At 45.8% G+C, this 23,220-nt stretch overlaps 1 long non-coding RNA gene across 2 annotated transcripts; it reads right to left on the bottom strand.

Annotated features, from left to right (window-relative positions):
* Nucleotides 1-1,558: 1,558 nt before the first annotated feature.
* LOC118531919 (uncharacterized) lies at nucleotides 1,559-21,320 on the bottom strand. Of its 2 annotated transcripts, none has more exons than XR_004915458.2 (5): nucleotides 21,157-21,320; nucleotides 20,872-21,036; nucleotides 8,014-10,167; nucleotides 7,020-7,332; nucleotides 1,559-6,211 (listed from the first exon to the last, which is right to left on the bottom strand). It is a non-coding gene; the product is annotated as an uncharacterized LOC118531919 (long non-coding RNA). The 2 variants fall into 2 exon arrangements; XR_013441921.1 differs by having other exon boundaries at nucleotides 7,075-7,332.
* Between the last annotated feature and the right edge of the window lie 1,900 nt (nucleotides 21,321-23,220).

Below are 23,220 nucleotides of genomic sequence, written 5' to 3'. Positions count from 1 at the left end.
TGCCAAAGACTATTCTAAAGAAAAGTGCCATAATCTGTATTTTAACAATTTACACTCTATTGTGACCACCCTTCCATGTCACTGAAAGTATACCTACATCATCTTTTGTAGGGACCATATCCTGCTGTCCTGTAATGGGTCTCCTGGGTCTCAATGGATTTACTGACTCCCTTAGTCCTAAACACCTAGATTGTTTTCTATTATTCCCTGTAATAAACCACTCTCTATGAACTTTCCTGTACATAAATACTTTATTATTATCTTAGAATGAATCTCCTGGGACATTCTAGATCCAGTACCTAGAACCACTCTTTCATTTCATCTTCATGATAACACCATGAAACAGGGATTAGCACCCCCATTTTACAGAAGAGGAAACTGAGGCAACATTCAAGTGGACACAGCTCTTATAGTCTCTCACCTCAGTGGTAAGAGAGCCAGGATTCAAACCCAAGTCTGAAGGGGAGAAGCATCATGGTCGTAAAATTGAGCCATGGATGGATAAACAACAAATTGAGGTCTGACTTGGTCTAAAGGGAAATGCAGCAGAAGCTGAGAACACTTCAGGCTTCAGACTTACATGCAGAGGCCTTTCCTATTTCTTGCACCAATGAATGGCCTTATTGGTCATTCTGGAGAATTTTTCTCCATGCTAGAAGGTGGTTGCACAATTCCAAATGGAATGACCTTTGAAGGTGATATTGTCTGGAGAAGGCATTTTCCCTGAGCTGCCATTTCTTCATGTTGCATTTACAACCTCTTAGATTGACCACCACAAAGAGTAGGTGGATCATGTCATTATTCCCATTTTACAAGAAGGGAAATGGCACTGGAGGCAAAGCTCAGTGGCCCACCGGGGGACATGGGGAGTTGTTATAGGAGGTCCAGAAGAGGTAAAAAGGGTGGGATACCCACCCTCCTCCTGGGTCTTTTGTTCCATGTCACTAGGAGGTGGGTTGGTCAAAGCTGGGGCTGCATGGGGCCCAACTGTCTGGCATGAGAGAGGGTGAGGCAGAGCGCCTAGTGTTTGGGGAACCACAGAGAGGATACAGTCACCCCTCTGATGAAAGTCAACACTGAGACCAGACGGTAACAGAGAGGAGGGGGAACAACATAATCACTGAAAAGAAGAGGACAATGAGTCTTGCCATCAAATTAACTTGCCCACACCCATCTTGGGTAGAGGGTGGTAAAGGCCAAAGGAGAAGGGGAGGGCAAAGCTGTCCTAAAATGGCAAGGATGGTCTTGGCTTGGGGACCAAGGAAGGAAAACAGGAGAGACCTCTGTTTCTTTGGGATGTTGCCCGACCTAGCCAGCCTTGCCAGGAAAACCGATACACCAGAATAAGTTCTTCTCCCCACATGAGTAGAAGATCTGCAACTCTTTGTCAGAAAATCCTAGTCAGGGCCTCAACTCTGCAGACAGTCCCCAGAAAGACCTCGGTTGTGACCCAGCAAAGATCATGAAGCAGATGCAACAATTTTCTGGAAGGTCACTGTTATTAAAACAAAGGTGTCTGTATTAGTTTGCTAGTGCTGCCATACAGAATACCACAGGCTGGGGGGTGTAAACAACAGAAGTTTATTTTTTCATAGTTCCAAAGGCTGAAAGTCTGAGATCAGGTGTTGGCAGGTTTGGTTTCTCCTGAGGTCTCTCTCCGTGGCTTACAGATGGCCACCCTCTTCACATGCCTGTCCCTCTCTGTACACACATCCTGCATCCAAATGTTCTCTTATTATAAGGACCCCAGTCAGATTGGAATGGGGCCTATCCACATGGCCTCATTTCACCTTAATTACCTCCACAAAGTCTATCTCCAAATACAGTCACATTCTGAGGTATTAGAGTTTAGGTCTCAACATATGAATTTGGGGGGAACAAAATTAGCCCATAATAGTATCCAAATTAAAAATAAAGAAGTAAGATCATCAATATTCACAGATAACATGATCTGATATATAGAAAACCCAGAAGAATCCACAAAAAAAGACTACTAGAGGCAATAAACACACTCAGCAAAATTACAGGATTCAAGATCAACACATAGAAATCAGTTGTATTTCCATACAATATCAATAAACAACCAGAAAATTACATTAAGAAAACAATTATATTTACCACAGCATCAAAAAGAATAAAATACTTGGGGATAAATTTAACCAAGGAGGTACAAAAATTTGTACACTGAAAACTACAGGATTGCTGAAAGAAATTAAAATAGATCTAAATAAATGAAAAGATATCCCATGTTCATGGATTAGAAGACTTAATATCTTGAGATGGCAATACACCCCAAAGCTATCTACACACCTACTAATTTGTGCACTTTTCTGGATGCACATTGCATTTGAGTAACAAAGGTAAAAGCAAAAAAGAAAGAACACCCAGTGGTTTCCCATCACACCTAGAGGGGAAAAATTTCAGGAATCCAAGGTCCACAAGGCCCCATGATGAGCCTCTGGCTACCTCTCTAGCATGCTCCCACCTTATAGACCCTGATAACAAAACCAGATGGAATCAGAAGACTATTACACACAAAAAATGAACCAGACTTTCTCTTGTCCCCACAGGATGGTCTTGGGACCAATGTTGGAGCTGGACAAGCTTCAGCTCAGGAGTAATCTGTGCCTGCACCTGAGAGCTGCCCATGGGACCATCTCTGTGTGGTATACTGTGTTCCTGTTGCCACCTGGGTCGGAGCAGAGGCATGCAGAAGGACACTGTGCAGTTCTAATTACACCAGAGACAGCTGCTCTTAGCCTGACTGGCCTCTTTCTCCCCGGCCCAGCTGCCTCAACTTCCCCAGTAGAACCAGGCACATAGTCACCCTTGAGGATGTCAGTTGATGGAATGTCTATGCAAAATTCTCTGACTCTGGCTGGGAAAACTGGGTGATGCTGACAAGGAATGATGGCTGGGGAGGCTGCCATGGTATCTGCAGAAAGACAGATGGTTTCAGATTCCTGCCAGGCATGATTCATATCTTGAGAGAGGCTGATGTCTCAGGGGTGGTGTGCAGAGGATGCTGAAATGTAACCCTCAGCTGCCTTCAGGAATTAAGGGTGTACCCTTAGCTCCAGAGCCCTCAGCTGCATGGTCAGCTCCCTGGGGATTTGTCTCAGCTGCAGAGAGCCACCTCACCCAGTCATGCCCCCTTCCTTGAGGGAGGCATCCAAAGACTGAGTAATGTAACCCAAGATCTGGGGACACGTGTCCCTCCTAGGACAACTCCGAAGGGTAATCCCAGTCTCAGAGCTCCCCACAGGGTGTGCTGGGTTCTCTGGCCAGATGGTGTCACAGGGCCTCTTCTCTTCAGCCCCACCCTGCGTCCTTCTTATCTCTTCTGAGGGGCAGGGGGGATGGAATCCCAGGAGCATCCCTAAGATTCGACCTGCCCCAGGGTCTGCCTCCCTGAGAACCCAACCTGCACGTTCTTCCTGATCTTACTGAGGACTTTCTCCTGCTACAAAGTTCTGGGCTGTCCCTGTAGTTGGCACATCCTCCTTGCCTGGGAGCCACAGGAACATCGTTTTTTCATCTGTCAGTCACCCACTTCCTCAGTCTGCTTTCTGGTCAGGGTGCTGAAGGAGCAAGGCTCAGCGATGCTTCCAGCATGCACGCCTTTATCACAGGGTATGCTCCCAGATCACAGTGGGCAAATAGTGTGCCTTCTCTAAGCTTGTCTCCTCAACTGTGAAAGTAAGGAGGCCTCCATGGCCTCCATGGGGCCACCAGCCACAAATGTCATTTTTAAATTTGAAAACAGAATGCCAAGTAGCAAGCACTTTCACACACGCAAAGCCAACGTTTCCAAAGTCCCACTACTAATCAAGGTCAATCGTTATGCTATCCACACCATTTGGTCATTGCACCCAAATTGTCTGATAAGATGTGTGCAGGGCTGATGAGATGAGCAAGGTGAGGGGGTCCAGGGAGGACTGGGGTTCCTCGAAGCCTGCAGCAGTGTCATCTCCTATGTCCAGCAGCCCTGAGGAGGAAGGACTACAAGAGGGGACAGAATGGGTGAGTCCCCTCTGTGCCCCAGGCTGGAAGCTCTTCTTTCCTTAGCAACCTGACATCAATCACAGGTCCTGCGTTTGTGTTTTCTCCCAGCCAGAGCACATCTAACGGCCGGCTCCTGTTGGTGCTGAAGAGCACAGGAGCATTGGCAGGCAAAGGCTGTCCTCTTCCTCTCCCTTCTGCTCGGGGGAAACAAAGGCAGGATCCAGCAGCTTATTGCCCCCTCTTGAGGTTGCAGTGCTGGACCCACAAGGCAGGAGAACCCTGAGCAAACACGGCTTTCCTGTCCTCGCCTGGCAGACTGGGCACTTGGATGAGTCGCTTACCTGGGCCCAGCCTCAGCTTTCTCACCTGAAGAGCTGGGAAATAAGCCCGCACATCATTGGCTCCCAAGGGGTGACCAGAGAAGGCACATAGAGTATTCGGCACCCAGGAGACATCAGCCATGATCATCACCAGATCACAGCCCTTTGAACTTGGACTTGCAGGACCCATCTCTTGCAGGGAAGATACCTGTCACCTACAGTGACCGTCTGTGGGCGCTACAATACCTGTGGGTGTGCGTGGGGTTGTAGGGGGTTGTTGTTGGTGGACCTTTTCTTGAACCAGGTGGCAAGACCCAGCTTACACTTCCTGGCTCTTTGGCTTGAAACAAGTCATGATCCTCGAGCCTCCATTTTGTCGCCTGGACATGGGGCTCAGCAAACCCATTTCTCAGGGAAGAATGTGAGAATCAAGTGAAATAACTCAGGTGAGAGATCCTGACACCCCCAGCAAGTACAGGCTGATTCAGAATTCTGTTTGAAATGTAGGGGGGATATGGCTATGCTGATGGGTACGTTTACCTGGTCAGGAGAGGGCAGAGAGTTTAACCTAGCTGTGAGTATGATGGGGTGGCTGGACACAGAGGTCTCCAGCGAGGAGCCAGCAGGAGGGCTCTAGGAGTACAAGTTATATGGCTGAAGAGGTCATGTACAGAGAAGATGATCAGGCAGCCCTAGTGTATTCTCACTCAGACCCATCTGCCTGTTCACAATGAGCCCTCTGACATTCTGAGATGCTCTGTTTCCTAAACACACTGGCCTGTCTCATGTCATTGAACATGCTTATGGCCTGCCTGGAATGTCTACCTTCTCCATTCCCACACTTCCGTTACCCCAGACTCCTATTCACCCCTCAAAACCCAGCTCTGCCATCAAGTCTTCCAGGAAGGCCCTCATAGCACCATCACCACCTATGGGCATGGAACCACATCTGTGCTTTGACCAGAGCTGTGGTGGATGTTGGTAATGAACCCAGCCCTCCCTGGTAGAAGAGTCCGTTCCACAGGAAGCATGTTTTGTGGCACAGAGCAAGAGCTCCATGATGGCTGTTGGGCTTTGGGCTCAAATTTGTTATTGCACACACCCGAAGCTGTCCTCTCTAAAGACCCTTCCCACAGCCAAGAGAAGCAGAGGACCTGGGCAAATGGCCCCAGTGAGGAAGAAAGGACCCCTGTGAGCTGTGTGGACTCTCTACAAGGACACAGGTGCCAACAGGGCCAAAACCCTCTTGGAGGCGACCAGTCCTGAGCCCCGCTGAGAGCACAGCAATAGGAACAGTAACAAGCCAAGAACAGGGAACTGCTTTGTCTTTTGAATGTTATCCTTTTTTTATTTCTAGCTAAAACTCATGTGGGCTGCTTTCGAGATGCTGTCCCCAGAGTCTCCATCCTGGATATTGGCAGCTGCCTGGACAAACCTTTCCAAGGGAACAGCCAGGTCACAGTGAGGGTCAGAAGAAAACACTGGACCGTGGCAGCTGCAGGGCAGACCATGCGTGGGACTGTGGAGTGGCCTTCTCCTCACCACCAGCCCCCCTCCTAGGTCTCTCTCTCCAAGTCCTGGACCACACACCGAGTGCTGTGGCTCCCGTCCCTGCATCCGGTGGGGTTTGAAGGACTGTCCTGCTGAGAGCCACCCAGAAGGCCAGCGCACCCCAGGAGACCCAGACCAGGCCCTGCCCGGGAACGGCGAGAGCTCCACGGCACCCATGAGACATGGCGCCAGGGCAATCCCTTCCCCTTTTCTGGACAAGAGATGCTTTAGTTTGCAGAGTCCATCGTGAGGGTGACTGAGGACAGCCTCCTTGTTCTCAGAGAAGGACAGATGCGGCTCTTTCCCAGACCACACCAGCCCAGATGAGCGGTCACCTATGTGTTTGTTAAAGGAAAAAAGAAAAGAGGGAGAAAATAAGATTCTACCTGAGTTCAGTCACCCAGGGCCCAGCTCAGGAGGTTGGTTAAAATCCTCAGTTGTCTCTGAGGCTGGGCCCAGCAGGGTGGGCCACATGCCCTCCCCTCCTGCATCCTGAGGTCACTTCTACTGCAGGAGGTGAGACCATCCCCCACCCCCCAATAAAGAAACATCAGGGAGCAAGTCTTCTTGTGCCTTCCTGGCCAAAGTGAAGAATAGGTATTCACCGAAGGCCTGATTTCTTTTTCCCCCAAAGACTTTTTTGGCTAAGTCCCGGTGCTTTCCTGAACTTTCTAACTTATTTCCCCTGGACCCTCTGTGGCTCAGCAGGTTTTCTTTTCTATTCTTATGACTACCTTTGTTTCATGCCCAGACCACTAGCAGCCACTGTGGTTTTCAGGATATTGATGACGACATTTACAGATTGCCCACAGGGCACCAAAGGCTCCCACAGGAACTCAGTGGTTGTCACCCATCCCCCATTGTTCAGGTGAGTTACAAAGCTAGGAAGCAGGGGGTCTGCAGTTTGAACTCTGTGTGGCCTCAAAACCCATGCTCTTTCACCCCAGCAGGCCCCCAAGAGGCTCCAAGAGCTTCTGGAATTTTGACCAGCCCTGCCCTATGGGACAACAATGTGACTTCCCTGGCTATCACTTTCCCTCCTCAGAGGGGCTTTCCGTGCTGTCTTGGATCGCGGTCAGGAAAGCGAGAATTACATTTTACATTTCACAGGGGAGAGACTAAGGAACAGCCAGGGTCACTTGCCTGAAGCCCACAGTGAGATGGGCCTGGACTGCACCTCCTCGCCAGCCCCTCTCACCTCCAGAACTAGAGAAGGCTCAGGGCTCCTCTCCACCGCACCCCACAGGGTCTCAGGTGAGCAAGGGAAGTGGCGGGCTTGCGTTCCATCTGCATGTAATACTGTGAATCACCAGTCACTAGGAGAGGCTTTTCTGAGCACCTCCAGGCTCAGAACGAAGACATTGTGTAGCCTGATGCTCCAGGTCAAGACAGGCAAACGACCAGGTGCTGTCTTCTCCCTGGGCCTCTTCACATTGTCTTCCCTCCACATCTGTCCCTGTGAACAGATTTCTCCTCTTGTATGATGACCCTCTCGGGATTAGGGCCCACCCTAGTGACCTCATTATGACTGGATTGCCTCTGTAAATATCCTAGAGCAACTGAGGTTACATTCTGAGGGACTGGGGGTGAGGACTCCAGCATATCTGCTTTTGTGGCTTACACTTCAGTCCCTGCACCAGGGACAGAGCCGAAGCCCCTAGGATAAGGGGTCAGGGACAGGACCCGGTGTGGAGGGAGACGGGAGCCACCCCTGAAAGAGCCTGAGAGGCTACAGACCAGCTGCTAGAGCCATGTGCGCTCTGCTGGGCTTGCCCTGACATGAGGACTGGGGAGCACACATGCACTTGGGGGTTGGTCCCAGGGGGCAAGGGAAGAAGGAAAGCCAATGCAGGGCACAGTGTGAGATGGTGGCCCCGGGGGGCAAGTGGGCCCAGTCTTGCCAGGACCTTCCAAGGAAGGAGGTAGAAAGCATCTCCAAAGGGATGCATGAGGACATGGAAGTCCCTCTGGCCGAGGGTCCCTGGTCCTGGGCAGGCTGAGCAGGTGCCAGTGGTGCCTGGAAGCCTCAGGCCAAGGGGCAGCGAGAAGTGCCCAGGAGATCAGGCAGGACAGAAAATCACTGCCACCTGCTCTTACCACCCCTTCCCTCCCCCGCAGCCAGAGACCACACACAAACCGGTGATCTCTCGGCATCCTTCCGGTTCCGGCTCCACGTATCTCCATCTGCAGACTGCCTGCCCGGGTGCTCCAGGTGTGTGGGGTGAGGGGGTTCGTGTGTGTGGTGTCCATGGTGTATGTTTGTGTGTCATGTCTGTGTTTGTGTGGTGTTTGTGTGGTGTGTTGAGGGGGAGAGTGTGCTGTGTATGATGAGTGTGTATTTGTGTGGTATGTGTATTTATGGGGCAGAGTATGGTGTGTGTGATGTCTGTGTGAATGTGGTGTTTGTGGGGGGAGAGTGTAGTGTGTATGATGTTAGTGTGTGTGTGGTGTGTGTATGTGAGGGGCTGTGGTGTGTGTGATGTGAGTGTGTGTGTGGTGTGTGTACGTGAGGGGCTGTGGTGTGTGTGATGTGAGTGTGTGTGTGGTGTGTGTACGTGAGGGGCTGTGGTGTGTGTGATGTGAGTGTGTGTGTGGTGTGTGTACGTGAGGGGCTGTGCTGTGTGTGATGTGAGTGTGTGTGTGGTGTGTGTACGTGAGGGGCTGTGGTGTGTGTGATGTGAGTGTGTGTGTGGTGTGTGTACCTGAGGGGCTGTGCTGTGTGTGATGTGAGTGTGTGTGTGATGTGTGTACGTGAGGGGCTGTGGTGTGTGTGATGTGAGTGTGTGTGTGGTGTGTGTACGTGAGGGGCTGTGGTGTGTGTGATGTGAGTGTGTGTGTGGTGTGTGTACGTGAGGGGCTGTGGTGTGTGTGATGTGAGTGTGTGTGTGGTGTGTGTACGTGAGGGGCTGTGCTGTGTGTGATGTGAGTGTGTGTGATATCTCTGTGTATTGATGTGAGTGTGTGAGTCGTGTGTGGTGTGTGTGCTGGCTGTGCGTGTTTGTGTCTGCGTGTGGAAGGATGTTTGCTGCAGGCAGAGGGAACAGAGCTTCCCTGGGGAGGCAGAGATCAGAGGGGGGAGCCAGACCCCAGAGAAGGTGACGGAACAAAAGAAAGAGTTAAAAAGCCACAGGGTCTAGAGGGCGAGGTGGCAGTGGAGGGGCCGGTCCCTGGGGGCACCAAGGCAGATGGGGAGGAGGGCCGGTTGTGCAGTGGGTCTGCCTCTGGGCAGGGGAGAAAGAGCCCAAGGCCTGGCTGCTGTCAGCACGGACCTGCGTCGGGGGGCGGCTGGGTCCCACAGTCACTGTGGTCCAGGCGGAGCCGGCGGCGGAGGTGCCCAGGCTTGGGGATGATGGGTCCCCAGACCTACAGAGAAGATCTAGGGTAGGACTTGGCCGTACCGGGAGGCAGTGTGACTCCACATCCTTGTCTTACACTACCATGAGTGACAAGGACTCAAGCAAAACTCTACTTTCAGCTGCATCCAACTTGTCTCTCTTCAGAAGCCTGGTACCTGTGCGCTTGGGCAGAGGGGACAGTCACAGGGGACTTCCTGGACCTACCTTCCAGGTAGAAGTCCCCTGGAGAGCCAAGATGGTGAGAAACCTAAGGTAACAATTGTGCGGAGGACAAATGTCACTTGCCCCCCAATCCTTTGGTTGTGTTTTTGTCATAACTCTGGGAAGCCATGAGACCTCAAGCTGCCACCGTGCTTCCGGCATTCCCAGTGGAGGAAGGCAGCCTAGCAGGGAGATTTACGACCTGCTTGGGGGGGAAAGTAAGTGTCTGCCAGAAACAGCCAAAAGCTGTTGTCTCTGGCTGCTGGGAAAGGGCTCGGAGGGATTTCACTAATGCCTGGTCGGCAGCGAGGCCGCACGGCCGTGGGGCCACAGCCCTCTCTCTGGCCTTCACAAGCACATAGGACAGCAGATTTTGCAGATACCTCATGGGGAAGGGGAATTTTCTTGGCTAGGTCTAAATAAATAAAGCAGCAGGCATAGAGAGTAAAGCCAAGACTTTCAAAAGACAAAGAGCCAAAATATTTATTTTTTTTAAAAAGAGCAGATTTTAAATCTTTCTGCTATTAATACTCTCATTTTTATTTAGACTTAGGAAATAGTCAAGTGTTTAAAATGACTTGAATGAAGCAAATGCCATGAGCTGAGGAGGAAGAAGGAACAGAAGCCAAAAAGGGACAAAGAAGGAGGTTTGGGGATGAGTGTTTGGTCTGCAGCCGAGTGTGTGCATGCTTTTCTTTTTTTCATTCTGTTTCTCCCCTTTCTATCACCTTCATCTGAAATAGGTAGCAAAGAAAAATTTAAGCTGCAAGAGGAAAACCATTTCCAAACAGTGAGGTTTAGCGAACATTTGCCTGAAGTATGTATTCACCTTCTAAAAATCCACACTCGGTTCCTCATGCTAACCTCAACGCCAGACCAAAGGTCAACTCTTGTTTTGACCAACGTGAGCAACCACCACATCCTCAAATGATTAGAAACCCTCTGTTGAAATAGGAGATCTGTGGTCAGCAACACTGTTCCGCAAACACTGGCCGCGCCTGCCCTCCAGGTTCAGGAAAGGACTGTCCTTCTTTGTCCTCTGCTGATGGTTCCATGGGGCTGGCTCTGGACACTTACTTAGGATGGAAATGGCACCTGCCACTTTCAAGTTAGAGCATTTAAGTGCCAGAGCATTTAATTGCTTTCAGAACTTTCCTCTCTGCTATGGTGACCAGCAATGTTCCAGGCAGGAGAAATCAATTTTTTCCTGTTTCAGTTCACTAAGAGTGAATTACTGTAGCACAACCAAGCTTATCCTGATTGATACAAGATTTGTTTATTTTTGAGCTGCCTAACAGCAAAAATACAATAAATGGACGGATGGGTGGATGGACGGATGGATGGATGAATGGATGGATGGATGGAGCTGGTAGATATGGCTCTTTGTCTATAAATCTCAACCACAAACTTTGCAATTCCTCCAGAATACAAACTCCTACAAGGCAAGGACTGTGAAGGTTGTTGAAATGAGCAATCCATTAGAAGCCAAAAAAAAAAAAAAGAAAGAAACTAATTTTGATTTCTGGCTTAACAGACTTGGAGCCATTCTGTACAAGATCTACCCAATGAAGACCCAAAAGGATCCTCTGCAGACACCTCAGACAGAAAGCTCTTCAGCCTCTGGGGGTAAATCTGTGCAGGGCAATTTTCAAGTTATCCAAACTCCAACCAAGGGTCATCAGTAACTGTTGCTGATTTTGCAGTCTCAACAAAAACACAAAACAAATGTGCTTTCATCTTCAAACAAAGCAATGCATAATAGTGGAAAGAGTATTAGGTTAGGGTTAGAATAAAGTGGGAGTAATTCCTGTTTCCATTAAATTCTGGCTCTAGGATCTTGGAAAAATCACATAACTTCTATACACCTCCTTTTTCTCAACTCTGGGATGGAAATGTCACTTTACCTGTCTACACCATGAAGATGGTGAGTTTGAGGTTGCTTGAAGTGACTTGGTGTAACCCCCCTCAGCACACTGCAATATATTTCAGGAACTCTGCCAGTTGTGCTTGGTGCCAAGAGATGCTTCATAACTAACTGCGACTATTGGTACCATTGTTATTCTATGATTAGTATCCTTGCAAACAGCCCCCTGTTAACTATGCCAAGCTCATACAGAACCTACGTAATGTGCCCCTTGTTAAGCAAGCTCAGTCATTGTCCTGAAGCCAGAGGGACATTCAACAGGTGGTCTGTGGTCTCTAACAGAGGTGCCTTGGGACTTCTCCATTGTTAAGATCCAGCTTGTCCATGCTGCCATGAGCAAGGAAGTTCTCTGCAGCAGGGAGAGGTTTTCCTGGCTACTGGACTCCTGAAAAGGGCCAAACCTGGCCAAAAGAGGTATGGGCAAAATGTGTCTCAGTGACCCTCACACACCCACTCTGTCCTGTGTGCCCTCCTCAAGTCCTTCCTCTTCAGGGCATCCCAAACCAGAAATGCATTTAATGTGTGACTAGCAGGGACATTTTGGTTCTAGACTTAGTGCCTGAGGTATATTTGGGGCAAGTGCTTTCTTTTTTTATCAGCTACTCAGGAAATGTTGACTGACAGCTAAAATAGCCAAAAGCTACAAAATCTACCCCATCATTTCAAGACCTGTGAAATCTGCATGTGGAAATATCACAGAAGGGAGGCCCATGGCCCTGTACATAGTCCAGCAGGTTCAAGCATAAGAAGAGGGTTTACTGCTTTACCTCCCTGAATTGTATGTGGTTTTATTATCTGTACAGTGTGATGTTTTGACATCTTAAAAAAAAAAAAAAAAAAAAAAAAAACTTTCCAACTGGGAAGAGACTGCCCTTCTCTGGGCTAGCCAATTCTAAAGGGCCCAGCGAGCATGGCTTTGATATTGCAAACTAAGCAATCCAGGCCAGACTTCCTCTTGCTGGCCTACCTAGCCCGGGAGGCAAAATTCCTGTCTTTATCATCCCAGAACCAGTTGGACACTGCCCAATAGTTAGAGCCACAGAAATTATTCAGACTTGCCAATCCTATCCTGCACACTTTGTCCTGTCTTGCCTTTCCCACAGAAACCGGTGGCCAACACCTTCCCCTCACTCCTGTCTTCTGCTCATTTCCTGCTTCCCCAAACCCGGTGCTTGCCCCTGTGATCATGCATGGCATGTGATGACCCCTCTCTAGGACCTGTGAGTATAATCAGCTTTGGAGGTTTTTGGTGTGTGTGCCTTTCCCATGTCTCCTCCTGTGGCCACACCTAACATATCATAAAAAAGGAGACAAAACATGACCTTTCCAAGCGTGAAAATCATTGAGAAGGGGAACAGCCTGTGCCTGAGACCCCGCAATATGTCTCAGGACTGCAGTGAAAAGTCAAATCCCCAAACCTTGAACATGGTGCACACGTTCTATCCCAGGTATTTTAATTCTAGGACTTTATTCTAAGAAAATAATGAGGTGAATGCAAATCTGATTTTATCGCTGTTTTATTTAGAGTTGTGAAAATTTTGAAACCATGATCAGCAACAGGGGTTCGATGAAATACATTTGGGAGCTGCGTACAATTGAATTCCACGGCAGCCATTAAAATCTGCATTCAAGAATAATCTTTCTGTCTGCCAGGGGAAAATATTCACTATATGACAAGATGTTTTAAGGCTGAACAACAGAACACGCTGTATGGCTCTAACTCAGCTTCATTGTTTAAGTCTGTATATGTACATCAGGGAAAACACCTCTATGGTGCTAATATCAACTTTTTCTGAGGGCGGTTACGGGAGATTTTAATTTCACTTCTTGGTACCTTTTTTTTTATATTTTCAAATTCTCTACCATGAATATCTGTTCTCCTAGGAATCAAAATAACATGCAAGTTTTAGGTTTTGTGTGTGTGTGTGTGTGTTTAATCTATGGAATAAGAATCTGAAATGATAGGAATAGTTATGTCAGTTCTTCATATTTAATACTATCAATATATAGTAATTCTCTTCAAGGATGTAGTCACTGGATTTATCAACTCACTCTTTAAGGTCCATTTCTGTGAGTGTAAAGGCTCTGCAACGATTAGATCACTGTGAATATTTAATACACAAGAGTTCTGGCAAGATTTGGCAAAAGAGAAATCACTTTACAGAAGAAGAAGCAAAATTAGGGAGTTGGAGGTGCCTGGCTTCTTCTCTTTATTAGAAATTGGTTATTAATGGAGTTTGGAATTGGGTGGTTTTGTGGTAAGAAGAGAAAAGCTTTCAAGATAAGCTTTGGAATGGCCATGCTTTAGATAGTGCTGGACAGAAAAATCATTTCTATGATTGTTAAAATTGCTCAATAGGCTGAGTGTTGCGGGCTCTTAAGCCACAAGACCTTGTCCAGACACATCCTCATACACGTGTAGGCAGTATACACCTTTGGCCCCTGTGCAGCAAGGATTAACTTCTCAACTCAGCCCACGTTTGTTCACCTGACCTTCACCCCTACCAACACCCAGTCATTCAAGGTCTGGGCTGGGTGTGCTCAGGGGTGTTAACATATGTTCAGACAAAAAGCAAAACCTATGGGATAAACTGTGCTTTTATCCCGCACAGGGCTTTGTGCAAGGTAGCCTGCACCATCAGCACATCTGGAACCAGCACTTGGTCCCAGCTTCTGGGCGATAAGCGCTGGACAATGTAAACATTATGTAAGGAACACCCGTCATTTACTAGCCACAGACAGGAAGCAGATGAATCCCCTTGTGCACAATCTCCTGGACCACCGCACCTGAAATCATCAGATGTAGACTTATTTGCAAACTCTTCACGCTGAGGTTTGGAAAGCATCTCCACTCTCATTCCCAAAGCAAAGATGCTAACCCCCTCTTAAGAGAAAACAGCAAGTATCTTCAGATTGCTGGCTTTCTCCAAAAGTTATCTCACCCAGATAAGGTGGAGGACAAACGTTCAGGCCAGACTGAAAGTTCAGTCTGTTGTCTTTTGTCTGGGTTTGTTTTGTGTTGTTGTTCCCTGTTCCTCTGTCAATTCTAACAGACCTCTTTCCCACAGCCCAGCTTTGGAGGCAAGCCTGAGGTGATGATTCCAAAAAAGCTGTGATCAAGCATGATTAGGAGCTTCACTGAGAGGAGGTTTGGACCGGAAACACCTCTAGTGGAGCTGAGTTGGCACCGTCAGCCCTGGGCCATCACTGTGGAGCTGTCAAGAATGAATGAAGCAATGACAAAAACATTGAAATATTCAAGACTACATGTGCCAAAGGCATAGGCTGTGTCCAGTTTTCTTCTAAGCACTTTACATAATTCATCTAACTTAACACTCTGAACGTCAGGGAAGACAAGCCCTGCACAGCATGGAGGGTGGGCAGAACACCACTTAGAGAGGTACCTACCAAAATTCACTTCATGCCCACACTTGTGTGACCTATACCAACATATGGGTAAAATGATATGTTATATAACACAGGGTATTGCTGTTAGAGCAGCATTATAAATCACAAAAACAGTTTAAAGTTCTAAGCCCAGGTGAGTTTCCTGACATTAGGGCCCTTACATGGTCTAATTTCAGTATTGATGAGAGGGGAGAACCCACCAACATAAAAAGACAATGGAAAGGTTCAGAATGTGACCTCTGGAGCCAGACTGCCTGGTCTGAATCCCACTTTGCACTGTTCTTGCTCCCAGACTTGGAGTGAGTTGATTAAATTTGGAGGTCTTGGCTTCTTATCTGTGAAATGGGGGTAATAACAGGAGTTCCATAATGGTCTTGGTATGAGGGTTAAATAAGGTGATATTCAGATGGAGTGACATCACCCAGATGGCAGGCTACGAAACTCCAGGCTCTTGTTCTCCCATAGAAACACTAAGTAAAGCAGAGACAGACCAAAGTAACTTTATAGAAGATTTGGGAATCAAAAATCTATAGCAACCAAGTAGACAATCAAGAATAAGCCACATCCAGAATGGTAGGAATGTTTGTGATGTTTTTACTTGCTCTTATCCCATGCCCAACTGGTATGGTACATACCATACCATAGTATGATTTAGAGAATGTGGCTGTCCAGTCACCGGTTCCCTTCCCTAAAGCAGAGAGGGCAAAGTGTATCCAATTTGCAATGTTCTATTCTGTCTGGGGGCTGCCTGAAGGATTGGTCTCAATTTCACCTAACTCAAAGCTCAGAAGCTTAACTCAGGCTAAGAAAAGTCATGAAGGGCAACAGGCATGGTTCATGAAAGATGCAGGGAGACTAACATCCTGCAGATACTTAGGGCAAGAGATTACTGATAGAGAAATATGACAAAACAGCTAAGGCCTTGAGAAGAAGCAAGGGTAAGACTCTTAGAGAAATTAAGATACTTAAAAGCAGCCGTATATACAGGGGGAATTTAAAAAGCATATACACAGGCTGAGGAAGAAAATAGGCCTGGAAAAGACCTGCAGAGACCATGAGCTCTCACACCAGGCTCTCCCTTGCACAGAGCCTCTCTGTAAAGACTGGGAGAGATGGCTGTTTTGTCAAATGATCAATTTTTAACAATATATCACAAGACATACAAAGAAACTGGAAAACATGACCCACTCAAAGAAACAAAATAAATTTCCACAATCCATCCCTGAAGAAACACGGGCATGAGGCTTAATAGACAAAGACTCCAAAATAACTGTTTTAAATATGCTTCAAGAACTAAAGGAAAACAGGGACAAACACTAAAAGAAATAAGGAAAATACAAACAGGATGAGAATGCCAATAAAGGGATAGAAAGCATTTAAAAAGCAGACATTCTACAGCCAAAAAATACAAGAAATGAAGTGAAAAATTCCCTAGAGATGTTCAACAGCACACTCAAACAGGCAAAAGAAAGAAAGGATCTGTGAACTTGAAGACAGGTCATATTAAATTATCAAGTCTAGGGAAGAAAAAGAAAAAAGAATGAGAAAAGAGAACAGAGCCTAAGGCACTTATGAGACATTATCAAGTGGACCAATATACACATCACAGGAGTCCCATTTGGGGAAGAGAGGGAGAACAGTGTAGAGAGATTACTTGAAGAAATAATGACCAAAAATTTCCCATTTAAGGAAATTTAAGGAAAGATGTGTATCTACAAATCCAAAAACCTTGATGAACGCAAAGTAGAATAAATTCAAAGATAGCACACTGAGACAAAACTAAGAAAAATGTGTTTATCTGCTCAGAGAAAACCAATCAATTATGATTTTCAGTGAGTTTTTAGGAAGTGTGATAAAGCTGCCATTTAGTCATAAAAATGCCTTTTTTTTTAAGTGTATATTATCTATTGTTATGTTTCATAATTTATAGAGTGATATCCTTGTGAAATGAGGTCTGGTATTTTTCTTCAAAATACAACATTTCAGAGTACTGCTACTTCATGTCTCCCATTTCTCCCCTAGAGCTAATGTCTGTGCTCATGTATTTTCTCCTTTTTTGTCTTATTATTATTTTAGTTAACATACACTGTTATATTAGTTTCAGGTGTACAATATAGTGATTCAACAATTCTCTACATTAGTCGTCAGTGCTCATGATGATAAGTGCATTCCTTAACCCCCATCACCTATTTCACCCATCTCCCCCCCACCCCCCGCCGGCCACCTCCCCTCTGGTAACCATCAGTTTGTTCTCTTTAGTTAAGAGTCTGTTTCTTGGTTTGTCTCTCTGTCTCTCTTTTTTTCCTTTATTCATTTGCTTTGTTTCTTAAATTCCACAAATGAATGGAATTTGTCTTTCTCTGACTTTTTTCACTTAGCATTAAACTCTCTAGCTCCATCCATGTCATTGCAAATGGCAAGATTTCATTCCTTTATGGATAAATAATATTTCATTATATATACATTATATATATAATATATATATTATATATATATATATAAATCACATATTCTTCATCCATTCATCTATTGATGGACACCAGCCTGCTTTCATATTTCCATATTTTAGCTACTATAAATAATGCTGCAATTAACATAGGGGTGCATATATCCTTTCAAATTAGTGTTTTTGTATTCTTTGAGTAAATACCCAGTAGTGCAATTACTGGTTTGAAGGGTAACTCTATTTTCAATTTTTTGAGGAACCCCTATACTGTTTTCTACAGTGGCTGCACCAATTTGCATTCCCACCAGCAGTGCACAAGAGTTCCTTTTTCTCCACATCCTCACCAACACATGTTGTTTCTTGTGTTCACTGGTGAATTCTACCAGTTATTTAAAGAAGAATCAACTCTAAACTTTCTCAAACTTTTTTTCAAAAAATTGAAGAGGAGTGAACTGTTCCTAACTCATTCTATGAGGCCAGCATATGCCTGATACTAAAGCCAGACAAAGACACTATAAGAAAAAGAAACTACAGACCAATAGATCCTATAAATGTTAATGTAAAAATCCTCAAAAAGTATTAGTACACTGGATTCCACAGCATATTAAAAGGATTAAAAGCCATGACTCAGTGGAATTCATTCCTGGAAAGCAAGGATGATTCAACATTAAAAAAAAAAAAAATAGTGGGGCACCTGGGTGGCTCAGTCGTTAAGCGTCTGCCTTCAGCTCAGGTCATGATCCCAGGGTCCTGGGATCGAGCCTCACATCAGGCTCCCCGCTCAGTGGGAAGCCTGCTTCTCCCTCTGTCTGCCACTCCCCCTGCTTGTGTTCCTTCTCTTGCTGTGTCTCTCTCTGTCAGATAAGTAAATAAAATCTTTAAAAAAAAAAAAAAGTAACAATTGAAGAACAACAAAAGCAATCACATGATCATCTGAATTAATGCAGAAAAAAAGTATTTCACAAATCTACAAATTGCAACGCTCTTTCATATAAAATTCTCAAAAACTAAAAAAAGAAAAAAATTTCAACCTAATAAAGGCTGTACATGAAAAACCCACAGCTAACATTATACTCAATGATGAAAGACTGAAGCTTTTCCTCTAAGATCAGTAAGAAGACAAAGTTGCCTGTTTTCAACACTTTTATTCAACACAGTGTTACAAGTCCCAACCAGAGCAATTAGGCAAGAAAAAAAAAAAAAAAAGAATAAGTTATGCAAATTGGAAAAGAAGAAGTAAAATTATCTCTGTTCACAGACAACATAATTTAATATGTAGAAAACTCTATAGATTTTACAAAACAAAAAAAATCACAACAGAAAAAAACCCTGCTAAAACTAAAAAAAAAAAAAAAAAAAAAGGATTCAGCAGTTACAGGATACAAAATCAACTGCAAAAATTAGCTTATTTCTATACACTAACAATAAGAAATGAAGAAAAGAAATTAAGAACATGACTCTTTTTTACAGTAGTATTAAAAAATAAAATACTTAGGAATAAACTTAATGCAGAAGGTGAAAGACTTGTACACTGAAAACTACAAAACACTGTTGAAAGAAATTAAAGACATTAATAAATATAGACATCCCATATTCATGGACTGGAAAACTTAATACTATTAAGATGCCAATACTATGCAAAGTGAACTACAGGTTCAATGCAATCCCTCTCAAAATCCCAAGGACATCTTTTTTTGCAGAAATAAAAAATTCATACTAAAATTTGTATGAATCTCATGGAACTCCAATAGTCAAAACAATCTTGAAAAAAAAAAAGAACAAAATCGGATTTCAAAACTTACTATAAAACTCCAATAATCAAAACAGTGTGGTACTAGCATAAAGATGGGCAGATAGACCAGTGGAATAGAATTCAGAGTCCAAAAATAAACCGTAACATATCTGGTCAGATGATTCTGTCAGGTGTGTCAAGACAGTCAATGGGGAGGGGACAGTCCTTTCAACAAATGATGTTGGGAAAACTGGATATCTGCCATGAAGACAAACACTGTCGAACCCTTACTTTCCACCATAAGAAAAATTAACTCAAATGAATCAAAGATCTAAATGTAAGAACTAAAATTGTAAGACTCTTAGAAAACATAGAGGGGGGAGCCTGGGTGGCTCAGTTGGTTAGGTGTCTGCCTTCAGCTCAGGTCATGGTCCCAGGGTCCTGGGATCGAGTCCTGCATTGGGCTCCCTGCTGCACAGGGAGCCTGGTTCTCCCTCTGCCCCTCTCTCTCTCTCTCTGTCTCTCATGAATAAATAAATAAAATCTTAAAAAAAAACCACAGAGGGAAGCCTCATGACATTGGATATGACAATGACTCCAAAGGCACAGGCAACAAAAGAAAAACCCACAAATTTACTTTATGAAAATCAAAAATTCTTATGTATCCCAAGACACTATCAGCAGAGTGAAAATCAATACAAATGATGAGAGAACCTATTTGTAAGTCATGTATCTAATAATGGATTAATTTTCAGAATACAGATAATGGATTGATTTTCAGAATACATAAAAATTTTCCACAACTGAATGACAACTACCAAAACAGCCTAATTGAAAAACAGGCAAAGAATTGAATAGCCATGTCTTCAAAGAAGATATGTAAGTGAACTTCATGAGATTTTCAAATCGTGTTGATGAGAACAGGCACTATCTCCAGCCCTGTGTAAGGACTGGGCATTGTTTAACCCTTTCAGACAATTCTTTCCCTAGCCTTTGACATTGCTCATGCATGAGCTGAGCAATAATCTACTGAATATTTGAGGTGTAACCTCTGCACATCTCCGGAGCACCCTCTCTTGAGGCCTGTCTCTCCTCTCTGGTAGTCTGTCCTATAAATTCTAGTCACCCTGGTCTTTCTGGATTCTCAGCTCTGTCTTTTAAATTAGGGTATCTACCAAGCTCCAACTGGCTTCCCCATTTCTTGCCCCATGGCCTGGAAACTCTCTCAAAGTGGTGAGCTGGGGCAATCATAGAGCTTGCGTCATTTGTTTCCTGTCTTTCAAGGGTTACTGTCCTCCGTTGTGTGATGTCCATTGTTCTGAAAATCGTCATTTCATATATCGTGTCTATTTTCTTTTCAGGTAAGAGTATCATTCCAGTCCCTGTTATTCCATCTTGCCCAGAAACAGAATTCTACCCATGGGTTTTTACATTACAAATGAAGTCTTTCCTAGGGGAAAAGAAGTAATTTGGGGAGGAGCTTTTCTTCCACTGATGACTATTCAAAGGAAATATGTGACCAAGTGTATAACAGGATCTTGTTATGGAGGGACTTTATCCCTGCGTGGTACCCCAGGGAACTATTTGTGGTATGGAAAGAAAGGTATAGATAAGTCAATGCTATGGGAAGCACAGTCCTCCCAGAAGTCAGTAGGCGGCAGCCCCCCATGTTCAGAAATGGTGCCCAGACTAGCCAAACCTGATCCCTCTCAGTTCTCATAGGAGGAAACTGTTCCCCCTGGGTGGGGAAGTCCAGGCCTGTGACCAAGAAGAGGGGGCCGCCCATTCATTCCGCTAAGCATCCTACAACCGGGGTGTTAAAGCACAGACGTCAACTAGTCTTTGGAGACAATTGAATCCAGACCTTTTGCTTTTACAGAGGAGGAAACCAAATGAGCCACAAAATGTTAGGGTAAACAGAGACTTACTTATCCTGAGGTCAAGTGTTTCCATGGAGCCCTAGGGAGTGCGCCAGTGCCAGAGAGGATTCTGTAGAAGATGGGGAAGCCAGAGGGGAACAGATAGAGGACTGCAGGCCCATTCCTTCATACTTCAATCCAAACAGCTCATTTTACATACTGAGAAGATTTCATCTGAAAAATTACCAATTTGATCCAATTACTTTAATATTCAGATGAAGAAGCAAAATCCCCAAAAGACTTGCCTCAGGTCAGACAGCAAGCTTAGTACCCAGCTGGGATCAGAAGCCTTACCTCCAGGGTCTCAGCACGTGTGATGCTCTTCACCACGTGTGCTCACAGAAGGGATGCTGGTGAGTAGCACAGCGGCCACAGGGGTCAGGAATCCCTGATTCCTAAGGCAAGATCACCACAGACCTAGGCAAGGAGCCAAGAAGCAAATAGCTGCAGAATGTTTTGCGAAGAGTAAGATGCTGTGCAAAGGTCAAGAATTTCTTATGACAAATTAATGACGTGTTGACTGTTGCCCAACTGGGTTGACAAATGCAGGAAGGCTGATTCTCAAGCTGATGTGACAGGCACTCTGACAGCTCTGATGGTGGCATGTTTTAACTTGATCTCGACTTTGGTTCTCTTTATTACTGCGTGGCCTGGTCATCACTCTGTCCACCACACAAACTCAAAGCTGTGGATGATTTGCAAATTGAGCCTTTCCCAGGAGTGGAAAGGAGAAAAGGAGGGGGGAGGGCACAGGGGTCTGCATGGTCGGCAGAATCCTGGACAGAGAGCTGAGGTTCTGCACGACAGCTCTTAGAGCATCAGAGACACCTCACCTACTTCCTCAAAGCCAGCCCAGAACTTAAATAAAAACCAACTACACGGGAGGCCACAGAGCAAAGCTCAGCAGATGCCAAAGAGCAGGTTTCACACATTCCCTGATCACTCTGCGATTAAGTTAGTAATCAGGAGAAAAAAGTGAATGTCCTTTGTGGGAAAGACACTTGGGCGAGTATAATGTGCTTGCAGAACCGCAGGACCCAACCTGAAAGGTTCTGAGTGAGGCCCAGTTGAGTGGTTATTGACAGATAGATTCATGTTTGAGCTTGTTTTTATTTGTTGACATGAAACCTGAGGCTGTGCCGTAATCTCTACTTAGACCAGAAGGAAACTCAAGAGGTGATCTATTGTTTTTTTTTTAATTATTATTCATAACCTACACAAAATCCCTTTATTTTTAGTTTTTATAGACCTAAAGACAAAGTACACCAAAGTAAAATAAGCCTCAGTGTTAGAGTCAGTACATGGCTAGCAGACATAATTCCATTGTGTGTGCCTTCATCCACTCAGTCACTGGACCAGCGGGCTTGAGGCTATGGTGAGCAGTGTGGTGCCGTGCAGCCCCCCACCTGGGGAAAGCAGGCCCAGCACTCTGCACCTGCTGAAGTGAACAGAGGGATCTGGGGGCCGGCCCAGTCACTCCACGGCATTGACCCACCAAAAAACCACTCTGAGGGCTTCTGAAGAGTGTACACTTAAGCTGGGCCACACAAGTCTGGGCAATGGCACACGCTGCTTGGGGGCTGTCCTTCCCAAGGGCGGAGCATCTGGGCCCCGTGAGCACACCCAGTCAGCACACCTCCGCCAGCTTGGGGAAGGGGCTCTCAGTCCACTGAGGCATCAACACTGGGACAGTGTGGCATGACCTCCCAGGGACTCATGTCTGAGTCTTAGGGAAATCAGCAACAAGGTGATAAAATGCTGGAATGTAATAAACATGAACTTGAGGCCTTCCTTCCCAGAATGCAACACAAAGCGAGGTCCTGGAGGAGTTGCAGGTCCCCCCACCCACCCACCCAGCATCCTCAGAGGCCACAGGGGGTGGAAGAGAGCAGTGCCAGGAAGGAGAGAGCATGACACCTGGTGGAGAATTGGCGCCCAGCAGCCAGGACCCAACCCAGAGCCGCCCACAGGGGACCCCCTGGTCCCCAGCAGGTGTGTCACAGCCGATGGGATTTGACAAGCTCATGGGCACATGTGAGGGACGCTCTGAGACCCACCAGAAATCCTGGAGGGAACTTTAAGGGAGCCAACGTCCTACAAGAATAAGTGAGGGAAGAACCCATGGGATCAGAGTTACTCTTAATAGCAACTATTCCCACGGCGGGGGGTGCGGGGGGGAACTTAGTGTCACCTTATTTTAATTAGCATGCTCTTTGGGGACAAACACGTCTTCAAGTCCTACTTGAGAGCCATGTCACCTCTATTAGTAAGATTTCAATCTCTCGGGGCACCTGTGTGGCTCAGTTGTTAAGCATCTGCCTTCAGCTCAGGTCATGATCCCAGGGTCCTGGGTTCGAG

Source organism: Halichoerus grypus, chromosome 10 (assembly GCF_964656455.1).
Source record: "Halichoerus grypus chromosome 10, mHalGry1.hap1.1, whole genome shotgun sequence".
In the NCBI taxonomy this organism is placed as follows: domain Eukaryota; kingdom Metazoa; phylum Chordata; class Mammalia; order Carnivora; family Phocidae; genus Halichoerus; species Halichoerus grypus.
Note: the sequence above shows the minus strand (reverse complement) of the source record. Positions and strands in the feature narration are given on the sequence as shown.